Source organism: Oncorhynchus mykiss, chromosome 18 (genome assembly GCF_057628025.1).
Source record: "Oncorhynchus mykiss isolate SJ-2025 chromosome 18, ASM5762802v1, whole genome shotgun sequence".
Lineage (NCBI taxonomy): Eukaryota > Metazoa > Chordata > Actinopteri > Salmoniformes > Salmonidae > Oncorhynchus > Oncorhynchus mykiss.
In genome coordinates, this window is record NC_143039.1 from 38,094,457 (window position 1) to 38,115,971 (window position 21,515).

Here is a 21,515-nt window from a genome sequence, read left to right on the forward strand (position 1 = left end):
CCCCCTGTCCTCCAGGCTCAGCTGCCCTGATTGGTTTCATAAGCTTTCAAAACACACACACGTCAGAACAGATTAAATACAATCCCCAGGGGTGTCTAATAAGTGTTGTTCTCTGGTGTTATTGTTTATGGCATTGTGTTTGTGATCCTTGTGACGTTTGACCATTGCCTATTTTTCTGTTTTTGATTAAAGTGTTGATTCAGAGGTTTAAGCTTGACCACAACATGTGTTCTTGGTACTAACCACCACCTCTTATCAGACAAAAAAACATAGTGTACTGAGGAGAGGGCTTATAGCTACGATACTGGTAATCACCAAGAGAAACCTGGCCTGGCTTGGCCTTTCTGAGACAAACAGAAAACACACTTTTGTGTCATTGTTTTTGGTGGGAATTGTTGTTGTTATTAAACATTGACATAACAGTGACTTAAACCATTTGTATTGGTTATTTAGGAAATTGTTAAAATCCACAAACTGAAAAAGTAAATCTTGGGCCTCCCGAGTGGCGCAGCGGTCTAAGGCACTGCAGTGCTTGAGGCGTCACTACAGATCCGGGTTCGATGAGGCGACGAACAATTGGCCCAGCGTCGTCCGGGTTAGGGGAGGGTTTGGCCGGCCGGGATGTCCTTGTCCATCGCGCTTTAGCGACTCCTGTGGCGGGCCGGGCGCATTCACTCTGACACAGTTGCCAGTTGAAACATTGGTGCAGCTGGCTTCCAGGTTAGGTGAGCAGTGTGTCAAGATGCAGTGTGCCTTGGCAGGGTCGTGGCGCATTGGCTCTCGACCTTTGCCTCTCCTGAGCCCTTACGGGAGTTGCAGCGATGGGACAAGACTGTAATTACCAATTTGGGAGAAAAAGGGGTAAAAAAGTCAATGCTGACTCACAGCAAGCTGTAAATACATACGTTTACAGAGAACGCACGTCGCTCACTCAGGTTGCCCAGCCCGGGGGTGATACAATCTTCGGCAAAATCATTCGCAAGGAGATTCCTGCAAAAATATTATTTGAAGGTGAAGAGAAAAGAAACAGAATGTACGCACTCTCTCCCTCGCTCCCTCAATGCTCTCTTACCCTGTTTCGCTCTCTTTAACGGTAATGTTTTTCTGTTTCTGTTGTTTATGTCCCTCCTTCAACCCCCTCACTATCTAGCCTATAATCAAAAACCTTTCCACAAAAGTAGTGCTATGGTATTTTACTAGTCCTATACGGGCCCTGTTGGCACTCCCACCCCCAAACATCTTCACACAGCTATGTTTCTGTCTCTCTGTTTTTGTCGCTCGATCAAATCCCTCACCCTCTATATTCATCTGTTCTCTCCATATATGTGATAAATGTTTTATGATTCAAACATACATTTTTGTCTAGCAAATTTATTTCTGTTTTTTTGTTTTTGTCCTTCTTTCAACCCCCTCACCCTCTTTATTCATGTGTTCTTTCCATATACAGTACCACACCTACTCATTCAAGGGTTTTTCTTTATTTTTACTATTTTCCACATTGTAGAAATAAACTATGAAATAACACATATGTAATCATGTACTAAACAAAAAAGTGTTAAACAAATCTAAATATATTTTATATTTTAGGTTCTTAAAAGTTAGCACCTTCAGCCTTGATGTCAGCTTTGCACACTCTTGGCATTCTCTCAACCAGCTTCACCTGGAATGCTTTTCCAACACTTTTTGAAGGAGTTCCCACATATGCTGAGCACTTGTTGGCTGCTTTTCCTTCACTCTGCGGTCCAACTCATCCCAAATCATCTCAATTGGGTTGAGGTCGGGTGATTGTGGAGGCCAGGTGATCTGATATATGTATATTATTTAACCTTTATTTAACTAGGCAAGTCAGTTAAAAACAGATTCTTATTTTACAACCCCGGCCAAACCCTCCCCTAACCCAGATGATACCGGGTGCCAATTGTGCGCCGAACTATGGGACTCCAGATCACGGCCGGTTGTGATACAGCCCAGGATCAAACCAGGGTCTGTAGTGACGCCTCCAGCACTGAGATGCAGTGCCTTGGACTGCTGCGCCACTTGGGAGCCAACACTCCGTCACATTTTTTCTTGGTCAAATAGCCCTTCCAACACACATCCAGGCTGTGTGTCATGGTCCTGTTGGAAAACAAATGATCGTCCCACTAAGTGCAAACCAGATGGGATGGCATACTGCTGCAGAATGCTGTGGTAGCCATGCTGGTTAAGTGTGCCTTGAATTATAAATAAATCACTGACAGTGTCTTTAATTTTATTAAACTTTAAACTAGGCAAGTCAGTTAAGAATAAATTCTTATTTACATTGACGGCCTAACCCGACCAAAACCCTTACCCGGACGACGCTGGGCCAATTGTGCGCTGCCCCATGGGACTCCCAATCGTGGCCAGTTGTGATGCCTTAGACTGCTGCGCCACTCGGGAGCCCTAAGAAGAATCTCAAATTTACATTTAGTATTGTTGAACACTTTTTTGGTTACTACATGATTCCATTTGTGTTATCTTATAGTTTGATGTGTTCACTATTATTCTACAATGTAGTAAATAGTACAAATAAAGAAAAACCATTGAATGAGTGGTTGTGTCCAAACTTTTGACTGGTACAGTATGTGACAACTGTTTTATGATTTCAATATATTCCTCTCTGGGTGATTGCCAGGCAAAGCCATAGAAGAGGGGGGAATGAGGAATGTCTTACCATGATGATCATTCCCAATGTTGCTAACCCGATACATGTAATCTTCACAGAGCTGAGTAGGGCAGAGAGGTTCTACTCAGCTCTGTTCCAAATGGCACCCTATTCCCAAATAGTACAGGGCTTTGATCAAACGTTCTGCACTTGGAAATACCGTGCTATTTGGGACACCGCCTAAGAGATGCAGCTGCTCTGCACTTCCTCCCCACCACCTGTCACAATGCATAAATCCACATGATTACCCAGCATACAGGGGAAGTCTTGAGAATATTGGGCAACGTTCCCATTAGGTCCCTTAAGGGTTTCGGCGCAATGAAACAAGAGGTTCGCGGCATGATGCCATGAACCACAGCGATGCCGTGAACCAAGACGTTGTGAGTTTCAATCCCAGGTGTGGAAATATTAAATAATAAACACTGTTTGAATAAATATAAACAATGTAATCATGTACACTACCATTCAAAAGTTTGGGGTCACTTAGAAATGTCCTTGTTTTTGTCCATTAAAATAACATCAAATTGGTCAGAAATACAGTGTAGACATTGTTAACCTGTCTACGATACTGGTTCCCAATTGGGAATCAACCCTCCCACGTGCAGCTGAAACGGTGGCGCATGGAACGCAAAAATATTCTTAAAAATATTTAACCTCCACACATTAACAAGTCCAATAGCTCAAATGAAAGATAAACATCTTGTTCATTTAGCCAGCAAGTCAGATTTCTAAAATGTTTTACGGCGAAAACATAGCACATATATATGTAAAACCACCACCAGACACAGCTCATTTCAATAGCCAAAACATGCAATCAACAAACGCAGGATTAAAAAATAAATCGCTCACTAACCTTTTGAAAATCTTCATCAGATGACAGTAATATGACATATTACACAGTACATATTTTTTTTTTTCAATAATATGCCATTTATATCCATAAATGTCCATTTACAGTGAGTTCACCTTCAGAAATTACTCAAAAATGCCCGCAGGAAATCTATGTAGCGCGGCAAGATAACGTAAATAGACATCATAAACTTTGACTAAATATACATGTTCTACATATAGTTAGAAAGATACACTGCTTCTTTATGCAACCGCTGTGTTAGATTTATTTTTAACGTTACAGAAATCGCACACTATTCCATATGCTGAGACAGCGCTCAGTTCCAAGCTACATTTCCACGTAATGTTGGAGTCAACAGAAACACAGATTTAAGCATAAATATTCCCTTACCTTCGATGGTCTTCGTTCAGAATGTTCTGGAAGGCTTCATACTTACCCAATACATCGTTTGGTTTCAAGTCTTGCGTCTTTGTATTAGCTACTGCTAATAACATCAGCTGAAATGCACCCAAAACGTCCTCTGGTCCGGATAAGTTGCGCATCAAAACTTCAAAATTACACATTATATGTCGACTAAACAGGTCAAACTAAGTGCAGAAGCAAGCTTTATGATGTTTTAGACGTGCAAAACAAACTTCAATTCAATCGGCCATCGTCTGCCCTTCTCTTCAGTGCTGGAAACAAAGGAATGGCCGTGACCAATTCGCGCCCATACGCACAGCCTATTCTCTCGTGGCACGCACTAATTTCACTCCCATAGGGTCAATTCTCGCGCGATTTGAACGGTTTGAAGCTCTAATGAAAGAGGACATCTAGCGGAAGAGATAGAAAGTGTCCCCAGAATCATAGCTGGTTGGGAAGGGTGGGGGCCATGACGTCAAAGTTGCTCCAACTTTCATGGCCACAGAAACTAGTTTGGAAGAATGCCTGCCCTGTGAGTTCTGCTATACTTACAGACATAATTCCAACGGTTTTAGAATCTTTAGAGTGTTTTCTATCCAATAATAATTTTTATTTGCATATATTAACAATTTTTGACAGATTTTTTTTCCAGTTTACTAGGGGTACCCAATCTCTCCAAAGGGGGCGTATGTCTGCCATATCCTCAACAGGTTTGTAAATGACTTTTGTTGCTGGAAACGGCAGATTTTTTATGGAATATCTACATAGGCGTACAGAGGCCTATTATCAGCAACCATCACTCATGTGTTCCAATGGCACATTGTGTTAGCTAATCCAAGTTTATCATTTTAAAAGGCTAATTGATCATTAGAAAACCCTTTTGAAATTATGTTAGCACAGCTTAAAACTGTTGCTCTGATTAAAGAAGCAATAAAACTGGCCTTCTTTAGACTAGTTGAGTATCTGGAGCATCAGCATTTGTGGGTTTGATTACAGGCTCAAAATGGCCAGAAACAAAGAACTTTCTTCTGAAACTCGTCAGTCTATTCTTGTTTCTTAGAAATTAAGGCTATTCCATGCGAGAAATTGGTAAGAAACTGAAGATCTCGTACAACGTTGTGTACTACTCCCTTCACAGAATAGCGCAAACTGGCTCTAACCAGAATAGAAAGAGGAGTGGGAGGCACTGGTGCACAACTGAGCAAGAGGACAAGTACATTAGAGTGTCTAGTTTGAGAAACAGACGCCTCACAAGTCCTCAACTGGCAGCTTCATTAAATAGTACCCGCAAAACACCAGTCTCAACATCAACAGTGAAGAGGCGACTCCAGGATGCTGTTGCAAAGAAAAAGCCATATCTTAGACTGGTCAATAAAAAGAAAAGATTAAGATGGGCTAAAGAACACAGACACTGGACAGAGGGAGTGGCCAGCACAGTCACCTGATCTCAACCCTATTGAGCTGTTGTGGGAGCAGCTTGACCATCAAGCCAATCAACTTGTGGGAGGCGCTTCAGGAAGCATGGGGTGAAATCTCTTCAGATTACCTCAACAAATTGACAACTAAAATGCCAAAGGTCTGCAAGGCTGTAATTGCTGCAAATGGAGGATTCTTTGACGAAAGCAAAGTTTGAAGGACACAATTATTATTTAAATTACAAATCATTATTTATAACCTTGTCAACGTCTTGAATATATTGCAACTCATTTCATGTATGTTTTCATGGAAAACAAGGACATTTCTAAGTGACCCCAAACTTTTGAACGGTAGTGTGTCAAAGTGTGCCAAATATGTAAGTTCAAAACACTATGTTAAAAGCACTGTTTGTGTGTGGGGGGCGAGCATTGCCAAAAGACAAAGAGCTGTGACTGGATCAGTGGTTCACCAATCAGGGCCTTGATGGTCTTGGCAACAGTAAAATGGGATGTGGGTAATGAAACTAGGGTGCTCGTGCCTTGGGGGTGGGGACGTTTCTTTAAGACCATCAGGTGACGTCCCTAGGACAAACCAGGAACAAGGCAAGACCACCAGGGGACCATGACACAACGTCCCAAGAACGACCTAAAAACGTTTTCAGAACATCCGCGTAACCAACCGGGAACTAGACAAAACCTCCAGAGGACCATTTCGTGACAACCAAGAAACAACCTATTTACTCATTTTTGTTTGCATTGTATGCCATCTGTGGCCAATTGCAAATCCCCAACCCTTCGTGATTGACTAAGATGTGTGAATTTCTTTTGCCCGAGCAAAATTCTTAGAAAATCATAGAGATCCCAAATGAGGTTAATTGATATTCCACCTTACTGTGTACATTATGTGAAGCCTGTAAGTTCCTGCTATCAAGATGTTTCCCCTATCTGTGTTCTGAATCACAGCTATGTTCCTATCAAAATGGAAAAAAGAAAATTATATGTAACAGTGGTACCAATCAGGTAAAAGTAACTGCATGTACATACCAAACCTCTTATATGGAATACACAAGTCTGTTATTCCACTGTGCTTATTATACTACAATAAGACCATGTTTTTCTCATCCTATATAGGAAACAACTATCATAGTTCATACATATTTTTTTTCTTATTCGATTGAACTTAAAATGGTCCTAGAATCATGTTCCCACTAGCTATTGTAGTATATCAGGAAATGTGGATTATGTCAACGGTAGGTTGTGTATAAAACACCTGTGTTGGCCCGGTGATATTTCTATTTGAGTATGATTAGTTAAGATCATTTTAAGCCCTTCACATTCCACTTGACTGGATGTTTTTGTTTATGTTTTTCAGCTGTGCAGAATTACACATGAAATTAGAGAGCAGGGCCTGGTAGGGCTACATAATCCTATTTTCTTCAGTTAAATATAATTTTATGTGTTTGAGGTGTTGACATAAGTGGCATATGGAAACTAATAGAGCTGTGTAGTGTGAATAAATAAAGGAGAATATGCAGAGAGAGAGAGAAACAGAGAGAGAATAACATAATACCTAACAATAATATAATATCATAACAACAAGTCGTTTTTTGTATCATGAGATAGAAGATGATTGCATTAGAAGATCATAAGGGGTTGGATTACATTTTGTTGTAAGATGGAAAAGGGCCATCCAATGGAATGGAAATAACTTGAATGAAAAACTAAAATAGAAAGCTCAGAGTTCAAAGATCACGATAATAAATAAATAATAATATTAATAATAATAGGGCCAAAACAGAGGGGGTAAACAGACATTATTTATGTCTGTCTGTGTGTGTGTGTGTGCTAATTACACAGAGTGTAAAGGCTGATTTCTTCCTCTGAAGAGGTGTAGCAAGGATCGGACCAAGATGCGGCATGGTAAGTGTTCATGTTTTAATAAGAAAAACTCAACATGAACACAAAAACAATAAATATGAACAAACCGAAACAGTCCCTTGTGCCACAAACACTGACACAGGAAACAATCACCCACAAACCAACAGCTACCTATGTATGATTCTCAATCAGAGACAACTATCGACACCTGCCTCCGATTGAGAACCATACTAGGCCGAACACAGAAATAGAAAGACATAGAAACACAAAACAGACTGCCCACCCCAACTCACGCCCTGACCATACTAAAATAAAGACAAAACAAAGGAAATAAAGGTCAGAACATGACACAGAGTGTATGTGAGCGTAGGTGAAAAAATTATTGGCACCCCCAAAAAAAATGTATAAGTAAAATCAAACAATATTAAATCTGCATTACCATTCAACTTTTTTTTAGGTTAATCTCATTTTAAGGAAATGTTATGTGGCCTTCCATGGCTTCCTGTTTCACTGGGATATAAAAAATTAGGTAACACACAAGTGCAATCCATTTGTATTCCATCACTATGGAGAAAGGCAAAGAACTCACAATGAAAAAATATAAAAATGGTGTGTGACTTTTATAAATCAGGCAATGATAACAACTGAAAAATCTAATATAACACTTACCATTATTAGGGCAACAATTAAGACATTTACAACCACTGTTGGTACACTTGCCTGGTAGAGGACGCAAGTGTATCTTGTCCACACATACAGTGAGGAAGATGGTTTGGAAGGCAAAGAAAAGTCCAAGGGCCACAGTTGGAGAATTACAGAACTTGGTCATATCTTGGTGTCACCAAGTCTCAAAATCTACAATTAGACACCACCTCCATGCCAATAGGCTATTTGGAATGGTTGCCATAAAAAAAACTTTGAGAGCATTGCCACTTGGATTGTAATTGAGTGCTATTGTCAGATGAAACCAAAATATAACTCTTTGGCCATGCACACCAATGGTCGGTTTTGCCTCGAAAAAGAAGGATGCATATGAAGAAGAGAACCTCATACCTTCTGTAAAGTATGGTGGTGGATCTTTGATGTTATGGGGCTGTTTTGCTTCCTGGGTCATGAACCAGGACATTTTAGACCTAAACCTGGTTTCTCTTCCAGAAGACTAAAACTTAGCTACAAGTGGGTCTTCCAGCAAAACAATGACCACAAACACACATCAAAATCCACAAATAAATGGTTAATTGACCACAAAATCAATGTTTTGCAATGACAATCTCAGTCCTCCGACTTGCCCCCAATGAAAACCTGTGGTTTGAATTGAAGAGGGCAGTCCATAAGCGCAAACTGAAGGATTTCAAGAATCTGGAAAGATTCTGTAAGGAATGGTCTAAGAACCCTCCCAATGTGTACTCCAATCTCAAACATATACAGTTGAAGTCGGAAGTTTACATACACTTAGGTTGGAGTCATTAAAACTTGTTTTTCAACCATTCCACAAATTTCTTGTTAACAAACTTTAGTATAGGCAAGTAGGTTAGGACATCTACTTTATGCATGACCTACCTTCAAACTCAGTGTCTCTTTGCTTGACATCATGGGAAAATCAAAAGAAATCAGCCAAGATCTCAGATAAAAACAATGTAGACCTCCACAAGTCTGGTTCATCCTTGGGAGCAATTTCCAAAGGCCTGAAGGTACCACGTTCATCTGTACAAACAATAGTACGCAAGTATAAACACCATGGGACCAAGCAAGCCGTCATATCGTTCAGGAAGGAGACGCATTCTATCTCCTAGAGATGAACGTACTTTTGTGCAAGAAGTGCAAATCAATCCCAGAACAACAGCAAAGGATCTTGTGAAGATGCTGGAGGAAACAGGTACAAAAGTATCTGTTTCCACAGCAAAACAAGTCCTATATCGATGTAACCTGAAAGGCCACTCAGCACAGAAGAAGCCCCTGCTCCAAACCTGCCATCAAAAAGCCAGACTACGGTTTGCAACTGCACATGGGGACAAAGATTATACTTTATGGAGGAATGTCCTCTGGTCTGATGAAACAAAAATATAACTATTTGGCCATAATGACCATTGTTATGTTTGGAGGAAATAGGGGGAGGCTTGCAAGCCGAAGAATACCATCCCAACCGTGAAGCACAGGGGTGGCAGCATCATGTTGTGGAGGTGCTTTGCTGCAGGACGGACTGGTGCACTTCACAAAATAAATGGCATAATGAGGAAAGACAATGATGTGGATATATTGAAGCAACATCTCAAGAGATCAGTCAGGAAGTTAAAGCTTGGTCACAAATGGGTCTTTCAAATGGACAATGACCCCAAGCATACTTCCAAAGTTGTGTCAAAATGGCTTAAGGACAACAATGTCAAAGTATTAGAGTGGCCATCACAAAGCCCTGACCTCAATCCCATAGACAATTTGTGGGCAGAACTGAAAAGCGTGTGCAAGCAAGGAGGCCTACAAACCTGACTCAGTTACACCATCTATGTCAGGAGGAATGGGCCAAAGTTCACCCAACTTATTGTGGGAAGCTTGTGGAAGGCTACCCGAAACGTTTGACCCAAGTTAAATAATTTCAAGGCAATGCTTCCAAATACTCATTGAGTGTATGTAAACTTCTGACCCACTGGGAATGCAATAAAATAAATAAAAAGCTGAAATAAATCACTCTCTCTATACTATTATTCTGACTAACTGGTCCTAATTGACCTAAAACAGGGAATTTTAACTAGGATTAGATGTTAGGAATTGTGAAAAACTGAGTTTACATGTATTTGGCTAAGGTGTATGTCAACTTCCAACTTCAACTGTACAGTATATTTAAAAAGGCTAAGTGCTGTTTTCCTCAAAAGGGGATGGTGAACACTGAACAATGAGCCTTCTTCTTTCCTAGAATCACAACATGGCCAGATGGCCACTACATCTATAATTCACTAATTTATTCTATACTTATTCAGGTTATGAGTTGTCATTTATACCAATGCCCTACATTCAATAACCATTAAGCCCAGATGATATTTCAAAACAAGAATTTTGTTTATGCCAGGCTAGCCCATCTGATATTTAAATCAGGAGGCCCCCTTTCCTCACAGTGTTGCACAGATCTGGTGTGGAGCCATAAGAGATGCAGTATTTGGGGCATAAGGGTCAGTTACAGCAACCACAATGACATTGAAACTGCATCCTACTTTAGCCAAGGACCAACCAGCATGGACAAGATGGTGGCGGAAGTTAGAACTGCTGCTGAGAAACACTTAAGCCATCCACCTAATGTTTCTTAAAGGATCACTCAAATCAAATTCAAATTTCTTAAAGGAACACTCAAATCATCACAGACTTGTGACGCAAATGAGAGATTCATGTTTCGGAGCAGCATGAAGACAGTGTCACCGCAAAAAGTGAATCACAGCACCATAATTTGTGAATTATTAACAATTACTCACTGTAAGACATGACTGACACAAGGATACATCAGTGCCAATCAGCCTGCATCCCCTCTTCAAGTGTGTGGTTGGGTCATTTACAGTGCCTTGCGAAAGTATTCGGCCCCTTTGAACTTTGCAACCTTTTTCCACATTTCAGGCTTCAAACATGAAGATATAAAACTGTATTTTTTTGTGAAGAATCAACAACAAGTGGGACACAATCATGAAGTGGAATGACATTTATTGGATATTTCAAACTTTTTTAACAAATCAAAAATTGAAAAATTGGGCGTGCAAAATTATTCAGCACCCTTTAATACTTTGTAGCGCCACCTTTTGCTGCGATTACAGCTGTAAGTCGCTTGGGGTATGTCTCTATCAGTTTTGCACATCGAGAGACTGAAATTTTTTCCCATTCCTCCTTGCAAAACAGCTCAAGCTCAGTGAGGTTGGATGGAGAGCATTTGTGAACAGCAGTTTTCAGTTCTTTCCACAGATTCTCGATTGGATTCAGGTCTGGACTTTGACTTGGCCATTCTAACACCTGGATATGTTTATTTTTGAACCATTCCATTGTAGATTTTGCTTTATGTTTTGGATCATTGTCTTGTTGGAAGACAAATCTCCGTCCCAGTCTCAGGTCTTTTGCAGACTCCATCAGGTTTTCTTCCAGAATGGTCCTGTATTTGGCTCCATCCATCTTCCCATCAATTTTAACCATCTTCCCTGTCCCTGCTGAAGAAAAGCAGGCCCAAACCATGATGCTGCCACCACCATGTTTGACAGTGGGGATGGTGTGTTCAGCTGTGTTGCTTTTACGCCAAATATAACGTTTTGCATTGTTGCCAAAAAGTTCAATTTTGGTTTCATCTGACCAGAGCACCTTCTTCCACATGTTTGGTGTGTCTCCCAGGTGGCTTGTGGCAAACTTTAAACAACACTTTTTATGGATATCTTTAAGAAATGGCTTTCTTCTTGCCACTCTTCCATAAAGGCCAGATTTGTGCAATATACGACTGATTGTTGTCCTATGGACACAGTCTCCCACCTCAGCTGTAGATCTCTGCAGTTCATCCAGAGTGATCATGGGCCTCTTGGCTGCATCTCTGATCAGTCTTCTCCTTGTATGAGCTGAAAGTTTAGAGGGACGGCCAGGTCTTGGTAGATTTGCAGTGGTCTGATACTCCTTCCATTTCAATATTATTGCTTGCACAGTGCTCCTTGGGATGTTTAAAGCTTGAGAAATCTTTTTGTATCCAAATCCGGCTTTAAACTTCTTCACAACAATATCTCGGACCTGCCTGGTGTGTTCCTTGTTCTTCATGATGCTGTCTGCGCTTTTAACGGACCTATGAGACTATCACAGTGCAGGTGCATTTATACGGAGACTTGATTACACACAGGTGGATTGTATTTATCATCATTAGTCATTTAGGTCAACATTGGATCATTCAGAGATCCTCACTGAACTTCTGGAGAGAGTTTGCTGCATTGAAAGTAAAGGGGCTGAATAATTTTGCACGCCCAATTTTTCAGTTTTTGATTTGTTAAAAAAGTTTGAAATATCCAATAAATGTCGGTCCACTTCATGATTGTGTCCCACTTGTTGTTGATTCTTCACAAAAAAATACAGTTTTATATCTTTATGTTTGAAGCCTGAAATGTGGCAAAAGGTTGCAAAGTTCAAGGGGGCCGAATACTTTCGCAAGGCACTGTAGCTAAAGATGTTAACATAATGTTATAATAAGGCTTCATTAATGTGCATCATTGGTGCAGGATGTATTTTTAGAGACACTAGATGGCATAAAGTATCCAAGTGTTCAACTTCTTAGATTAGTTTTATCCTATAGTTTACTTGAGGAAATCTAAAAATGAAAAAAAAAAAAATGAACAAGGCAGTTAACCCACTGTTCCTAGGACGTCATTGAAAATAAGAATTTGTTCTTAACTGACCTGTGTCAGTTAACTAACGTGTCAGTTCATATTGCAAGAGCTCTGATATGTTGGAGGACGTCCTCTGGAAGTCGTTGTAAATTTTGTAAGTCTATGGAAGGGGGTGAGAACCATGAGCCTTCTAGGTTTTGTATTGAAGTCAATGTACCCAGATGACGAAAAATAGCTGTCCTCCGGCTACACAATGGTGCTACCCGAGAGAACGTTGTTGAGGCTACTGTAGACCTTCATTTCGAAACATTGTGTTTTAAATCAGTTATTTGAAGTGCATATATTTAGTATAGATTTTCTCAAAAGGACAACTTAAAGTTTCACTATTTTTATGAAATTCACTGAGTAGGATCGTCTTCCCCTTCCTCCTTTGAGGAACATTCCACTGACCTACACACACCAACCCTTATGTGCCCTCCCAAAGGTCTTTCCCGCAGGGTGTCGCAGGCTGTGAGGAGGGGTACCCTTTCTGAGTGTGGTCTTGGACTGGCATGGGTGGGCTCTCTCTTCATCGCTACGGAACCGAGCCAATTGCTCCACCATGTTCTCTTGGGTCCCCGAAGAATCTACAGAATGAGCCTCCTGAAGGTGAAGATAGGTGAGATATGGGAACAAGTAAACCAGTTAGGGTTATGGTACCTTATGGTCCTGTGTGGCTCAGTTGGTATTGCATGGCGCTTGCAACGCCAGGGTTGTGCGTTCGATTCCCACGGGGGACCAGTATGCTCTGGATAAAAGTGTCTGCTAAATTACTAAAATGTCAAATGTAACATAAAATAGTATAATCATAAAATAGTATAATTATTATAGATAACCTGATTTTAAGCCCATAATTGGTGCCATTTTAACCACAGAAAGAAAAGTGTAACATTTATGGACATTTACCATTAAAATGGTGCACACACACCATGTACACAATCATATGTTGCACTGGAAAAAGGCAGGGATTTAATCCATTCAGTGGTACACCATAAGCCATCACCTTATGAAACACAGGAAAATCTACATGATAAATTGTGTCATGTGAAGGTATGACTTGTGATGTTACATCTTATTCAGGTTAGTTGTGCTGACATGCTGAGATGTTGACTTTCTTAGCCTGAACCTGTTCCTCAGATGGGTACGCTACATTTGTCATGGTTCTCATCTTGACAGGTTACCTTAGTGATGGGCTGAAGATGGCGGTTCCCATGGTAAAACAAGGCTCATGATGGCGTTGACGACCCTTGGCGTATCAAAGTCATCTGACGACGTTTGCTTTGGTTTCAGCCAACCTTGAAAACACAGACGCCAAGGAATTGGTCAAGGTTTATCTGTTTACCGTCTGAAGGACATGGGCTATGGTAGGAAAATTAACTGTTCAACCAGACTTATTAAACATAGACATGAGTGACCCACCTTGTGTAAAATATGCAAGCAAATATATCACCTTGACAAAGGCATCATTGTTAGGAATTTTATGAATAATGACTAAACAATATCCCCATTTGAAATAGAACTGTAACTAAGTAAACTTATACTCTGTTTTATTATATCTGATTAACAATATTAATTCATAAGTGAGGGATTGTGGAGCCTGAAACAGGGGGGTCATTACATTAAATAAATACCATTCCAGCCAGGTTTTTTTTTTAAGTAAGCAGAAAGGGTCATAAACCTATGGTTGAACCACCTCAACTTAGCTCTGGAATGTTCAGATAAGGCAGTGTGTGTTTTCTTAGGTTTTCCATTAGCTGGAACTGTCTGCTGAATGGTGATGGATGAAAACTTCAGAAGGTTTATCTAGAATGAACTTTTGAACTGTTGGGAGAAATAATATTTTATAACCTATGATGTCATATTTTGTATATAAACTGTCATTCGTTGTTACATGGCTCCGAGAATAAATACTATTATCTATTTTTGATAAGACTGGTCTCTGTCTATTTTATGCAAATAAGAATCTTACAAATTCTCATAAAATAGAATAAGTGAATTCAATTAATGAAAACATATTGGAATTATTAAATTATACCAACAATCATCAAAACTGAAAATTGCAGTAATGTCTCAATCAACTGAGAATGCAAGTGACTCTCCTGATGCGATGTTCCTGAATTAGAATGAACTTCTGTGTGTATTCAACGCTGTACTACACTGCATATAAGTATAATAGCAGAAAGGAGATGTAGGCCCTACCTTTCCCATAATGCCCCCTCCTGCACAGCCTGGCACTGCAGCTGGCCCCTCATGTAGGCCTTGGCATCATGGGTGAAGGCAGTAATGGTTGCCAGGGAGCTCCAGGCTTCGTTCAAGCTGGCGTCACTGTAGTTGATTGCTATGAACAACAAAAACGATGAGCTCAACATCACTTGAGTAAAATGAAAACCAGTGTACCACAAAAACCACCAAAAAGTGTTCACACCTGATCTGTATTTGGTCAGCAGGCAGAACATTCGGAATTCATTGACGGAGTAAGATTCTAGGAAGTCCGACAAGTGAGAGAGATGGACACACATGAAGTAGATATTACCTCAATTAGGAAGAATGAAGACTTGTTATAAAACGAATTACCTTTTCTATAGTGCAAGCCTGAAACAATTTAATGAAGTTTATTGATTTAAAAGTAGTAATGTACTGTAGATCAACACTTTACCTTTATCGTTATATAATTATTCAAGGACTTTGAAATTCTCAGCACTTCCTTTAAGATGAAAATGTCATGTATAAGAAAATAAAGTACAAGTAGAAATACAGATATAATATATATATTTTGCCGTTCTCCATCATTAATAATCAGGACTTAAGTCAAATCCAATTAAAGTTTCTTTGTCACGTGCGCCGAATACAACAGTGAAATGCTTACTAACCAATAGTGCAAAAAAGGTATTAGGTGAACAATAGGTAAGTAAAGAAATAAAAACAGTAAAAAGTAGAAAAACTGTAGCGAGGCTATAACAGTAGCGAGGCTATATACAGTAGCGAGGCTATATACAGTACCGAGGATATATACAGTAGCGAGGCTATATACAGTAGCGAGGTAGTATGTACATGTAGATATGGTTAAAGTGACTATTCATATATGATGAACAGAGAGTAGCAGTAGCGTAAAAGAGGGGTTGGCGGGTGGCGGGACACAATGCAGATAGCCCGGTTAGCCAATGTGCGGAAGCACTGGTTGGTCGGGCCAATTGAGGTAGTATGTACATATATACTTGAATATATAGTTAAAGTGACTATGATTACATGATAAACAGAGAGTAGCAGCAGCATAAAAGAGGGGGGGGCCCACAATACAAATAGTCCGGGAAGCCATTTGATTACCTATTCAGGAATCCTATGGCTTGGGGGTAAAAACTGCCTTTTTGTCCTAGACTTGGCACTCCGGTACCGCTTGACATGCGGTAGAGTAGAGAGAACAGTCTACGACTGGGGTGGCTGAGGTCTTTGACAATTTTTAGGGCCTTCCTCTGACACCGCCTGGTTTAGAGGTCCTGGATGGCACGAAGCTTAGCCACAGTGATGTACTGAGCCGTACGCACTACCCTCTTTAGTGCCTTGCGGTCGGAGGCTGAGCAATTGCCGTACCAGGCAGTGATGCAACCGTTTGAGTATCTCAGGACCCATGCCAAATATTTTTAGTTTCCTGAGGGGGAATAGGCTTTGTTGTGCCCTCTTCACAACTGTCTAGGTGTGTTTGGACCATTCTAGTTTGTTGGTGATGTGGACACCAAGGAACTTGAAGCTCTCAACCCTGCTCCACTACAGCCCCGTCGATGAGAATGGGGGCGTGCTCAGTCCTCCTTTTCCTGTGGTCCACAGTCGTCTCCTTAGTCTTGGTTACGTTGAAGGACAGGTTGTTATACTGGCACTACTTCATGGCTACAGACGTGAGTGCTACGGGTATGTAGTCATTAGGCAGGTTGCCTTTGTGTTCTTAGGCACAGGGACTATAGTGGTCTGCTTGAAACATGTTGGTATTATAACCTCAATCAGGGACATGTTGAAAATTTCAGTGAAGACACCTGCCAGGTGGTCAGCACATACCCGGAGCACACGTTCTGGTATTCTGTCTGGCCCCGCAGCCTTGTGTATGTTGACCTGTTTAAAGGTATAAAAGTATAGCTGAAAACTCTCTCGGCAAGTAGTGTGGACTGCAATTTATCACAATATGCTCTACTTCAGGCGAGCAAAATCTTGAGACTTCCTTAGATTTCGTGCACCAGCTGTTGTTTACAAATATGCACAGACCACCCCCCCTCGGAGTGTGCTCTTCTAGCTTGCCGGTGCAGCGTATATCCCGGTAGCTGAATATCCATGTCGTAAAGCATAATCCATCGAAGTGGGCATCACAGTCATGTTTATGATCTTTTAAACTAAATAAAACCGACTGAAACAGAAAGAGACTTCCTTGGACATGTACAATAAGAAACTCTCCTGTTTGTTTTGCTACGGTGTGCCCTACTGAACACAACCTACGTGTCACAGGACTGTGGAGTCCTACCTGAGTGCAAGAAGTAGTTCCCTTACTGGCCACACTGGCGGTAGGCCTCACACTGGGCGATCTCATTCTCATGGTGAGGGAAGACCAGATCGACACCCCTAGAGTGAATATCCAGCTGCCAGATTAACACAAGCCATGGTAGGTAGGAAAATATGTATTACTATGACAGAGAATGAGTTGAAAACAATAAGCAAAGAAATTATGACCTAAAATAGCCTGGTTCCAGATCTGTTTGTGCCATCTTGCCAACTCCAGTGGTCATTTTCATTTGCAAGACAGGACAAACAGATATGGGAGAGCTAGCATAGTGCTAGTCCTAAATTATGAATATTGGGTTATTCTTCAATAACAAAGGGTTAGTAAAATGAAGTTGGCACCTGGCAATGGTGGAGCATTGGATGTGGCAGCCGGGTCTTCTCTTGCCCCAGGGAGACTTCCAGGGGTGCTCCTGAGGCTTGGAAGCCTTACACAGGGCAAAATCCCTGCTGTTCCGTTTCTCTGTGTCCGCTAGGAAACAGTATGTTAAAGCTTAGTTCCTACCCAAAGCATGTATTAGTTAGTCAATCATTGCCTTGCTTATGGTCTTAAAGTAACATACTGTAGACTGTAGTCTTCCAAACACAACAGAAGTTAGAGTCACTGTGTGACAAAAACATGTCACAATGAAGTGATGTAAACACGTACCAGGCTCACCAGCTGCATCTCCAGCACCCATAAGCTTGCCGTAACAGTCCCCGATGAACCTGATATCGAAATGCACGTCCCTTGCAGCAGAATGAACACACGGAATTCAGATTCTGCAACTATTTGCAAACTGATCTTGCCTTGAGAATGTAACAATGACTTTTACATATAGACATACCTTGTTTTGTGGCATAGGCGTGTTCAATTCTGATGATGCCCTCGATGAAAGCCACGATTTGCGGTATAGTCTCAGTGACCCTCAAGTGCACAGCAGGAGGAAGAACCTTGAAAAATATAAAGAAACATGCATATCAAATATATGTGCAGTAATTAATGTATGCAGGGTAAGTACTATATAGTACACAGCTAACAAAAGCTCCTTTCTTCCACCCAACAAACATTACATACTCACACACCTTCACGGCTAACATGTCATTTTTAAATTCCTCTAAGGGCATTCTGGCCAGGATTGTTGGAGACATGATTTTCTGCAATGTCAAAAATATAATAAAATTATGAAAATTACACCAATATCATCAGCACAAAAGCATCTCAATTATAGGTGCTGCATCAGAGGTATAATAAGCCTACCTCCAAAGCTCTTCTGATGACTTTATCATCGATGTCTGATGACCATGACATGGATGACATTAATGCCAAAGACCCTGGATAGATCCATCTGGATGATGTCAAATCTGACATAGGCGCTATGAGAGAGAGAAAAGCTCAGCGGTATCAGTATAGCAAAATCAACTTATCACATTTCATTTTTGTATCATTGAAAAAAATACTTTGAGAGTGGGTTCCCCAGGTGAGCATGGTCATAGACAGTGGGTCCACAGCTATACCTGCAATTACAGTACAAATAATTACTACCGTCAATACCAGTAAGGTCAGTTGTAGTAGCTATGTGAAATCCCATGTTTTCCATACTGTTGATAATGGGATATGTAGGAGGGTGAGCCGGTCAAGGATCGATTCAGACAAGGTGGTCTATTGTATGACAAGTGACAGTTTAATTATGAGTAAAGATATCTGGTACAATGTATACGGGCCCATTTCATTCGGTTCTTAAGGAACCAGCAGAAAAGAAGCCCCGCTAACAGTTTGCACATGTCTCATATACAGAACAGAAAGTAGGTTGATTCTAGAAGATCGGGTCTTCGGGTTGGTTCAGGCTGAGGTGTAGTCTTCTTGGATTGGCCCTGTTGGGCCGTCCGTCATCCCTCTGAGTCTTGTCGTGCCGTTCCTTGTCACACAATGTTCAGCTAAAAAAGGAGATTAGGTGTGTGCGCTGTCCTCAGTCACACAATGTTCGGCTAGAAAGGAGATTAGGTGTGTGCGCTGGTTTCTGCAAGTCAAGGCTGTCTCTTCCTCCCAATGTGTGGGTGTATGTCTTATCTGTGTGTCCTCGGCAGTTAGTGTGTGTAATGTGTGTGTGCTGTGTGTGTGGGTGTGGGAGCTATCCTGTATGGGACCTAACATGTTTTACTGTGAAAATACGTTGTCTCAGTTATAGCAATGTAATTGCAGTAGGCTGGTCACCTGCATAAGAAATAGCACTTCCTTACAAATCCCTCTCTTCACGTCTCCCCAGAGACGTGACACAACCTAACTAGATCCAGACACAAAAATAAAACTTTTCCCAGAAGGAAAAGTTTTGTGATTCCCTCTCTTCACATCTCCTAAGAGATGTGACATAAACTAGGCTAACAATTACAAAGTTTAAAATACCTTCATGTTCTCCATTCGATCCCACTATGTACTAGATTGGCTACCAGCCACCTAGGAACTTGCAACCCTCATGTCAAAAGAGAACAACAGCTCATTGAAAAACAGAACAAAAGAAAATGATGTGAAATTTAAGCCCCCCTTTTTGACACCCACCAGGGTGTCACTCATTATCCCTTATTTCAGCAGTCATAGCATTTCATGAAAAGAAAAACAAAACCTAGTAGGCACTCTCAACCTCATCCTCAAATTCGGGCAGGTCATTAGCAAGCAGAGGAAACATCTGGGAAAGGGGGGAAGGGTCAATAGCTCTAGAGATAACCCTAGTGGTAAGGGAACGGATACATGGAATGCAACAGCATCCACAGAGAACCAAAATGGCCGCGAACACCGAAATGGAGACCAAAATGGAGGAGACCAGGGTTTTATATTTACCAAAGGCACTCATCCAGGAGTCCCACATTGAGGTATCAATCCCAGAATGAGATTTCATTTTACCATTAAGAGTCCTCAAACCTTCTAGGGCTACGGTCAAGCTTCCATCACTAGCAGTGTTATTAGGGATAAAAGTACAGCATTGTTCCCCAAACATAGAACAGACACCTCCTTTCTCAGCTAGGAGCATGTCAACTGCGATACGATTCTGGAAGGCCATAAGGCTGGTTGCAGCCAGTTGACCATGGACGGCTTCAAAACCTTGCTGTGTCCAGTTGCCCAATTTCTGAACATTAAAATGGATATAGTTAATTCGATCTACATTTTTGTTGATGGTACACCACCAGCAAATAGAAGATTCAATCCCAGCAGAAATCTGGTTAGCAAGTTTATACTCATCCGGGACCCCTCTGGGAACTCCTATGGCGTCTATATACGTAGGGTCACCACCATCAGATCCAGCCATCCTCTTTTTCTTGGACGGGAAGGCATCCTTTTCAATTTGGGCCACCAACTCAGTCACACCTATTGGGTATACTGAAATGGGAAGAAGCAGAGAGACAAGAGCACAAAGACCAGTAGAATTTTTAGGGAAACGCCCAAACAGCCGCTTACCACCGCACCACCACCAGACATCTGCTCTGGCGACAACTGTAAGGGGAGAATTAGGAAAGTAAGTAGCATTACACCAGTGGGGTGGGACAGTACCTAAATCTGGAGGTCCTCGGGTCATGTTCACACATGTGAAATTCCCTTCAGCAACATCTGAGGAGAAAATCGGTGCCTGTCTGCCCTTGACTAGTGGATAAACCTTGTCCCAGGAAGAACAGTTCTGGGGTGGGTTATTAAATCTCATAACAGGGAAAACACAATTGTCAGGTAAGGCTGCAGGCACAATGCGAAGGAGAGGCCTAGCTCCCATACATACCACACAGTCAGTACGGGCCGCCTTTCCAGCTTCTTCAGTCAGTAGTAACCAATTATTGGAGAAACCTGAGACTCCAGACGTCATAAGGATGGAATCATCTACTGTAGGCGGATTCAATCCGGACGAGATGATAATAGGCCCCAATCTAGGATCCGAAGTGGATACCACCTGTCGCTTAGAAAGAACAGCTTGAGGGGTGGTTATGTTAGTAAAACAAATCTTAAGATGCCAATAGACTCTCTGCTCTTCCCATGGTGCCAATAAGAAGGGGGTACAGCCGATACCACCTTCCCTGTGTTTGATTACCAATTTCAAACCAGTTGTAACTTTAGTTAACGTCAACCTGCTCCGCCACAGGAGTGCCATCTGATGCACTGTCCAGCTAGACCAGTCAGGACCAGTCTCTGCCACTAAATTCTTCCACGTCATGTACCACACTGATCTAGACCAACTGATTGCATGAGTACCATAACCGCCACCTGGGCTTCCAATAACACCCCAGGTAAGTATAACAGTGGTAGTAGCGTTAGGCGGGATACACAGAGTAGCTGACCTAATCAATTCTGCAGTACACTCAAAGTCATTATTCTGAACTTGACGTTTAGACAGAACATGCGTATCCGAGAATATTGAAGCATTGGT

The 21,515-nt window shown here is 41.3% G+C and overlaps 1 pseudogene; it reads right to left on the minus strand.

Annotated features, from left to right (window-relative positions):
* Positions 1–13,002: 13,002 nt before the first annotated feature.
* Positions 13,003–20,678, minus strand: LOC110496791 (putative cysteine--tRNA ligase, mitochondrial; annotated as a pseudogene).
* Between the last annotated feature and the right edge of the window lie 837 nt (positions 20,679–21,515).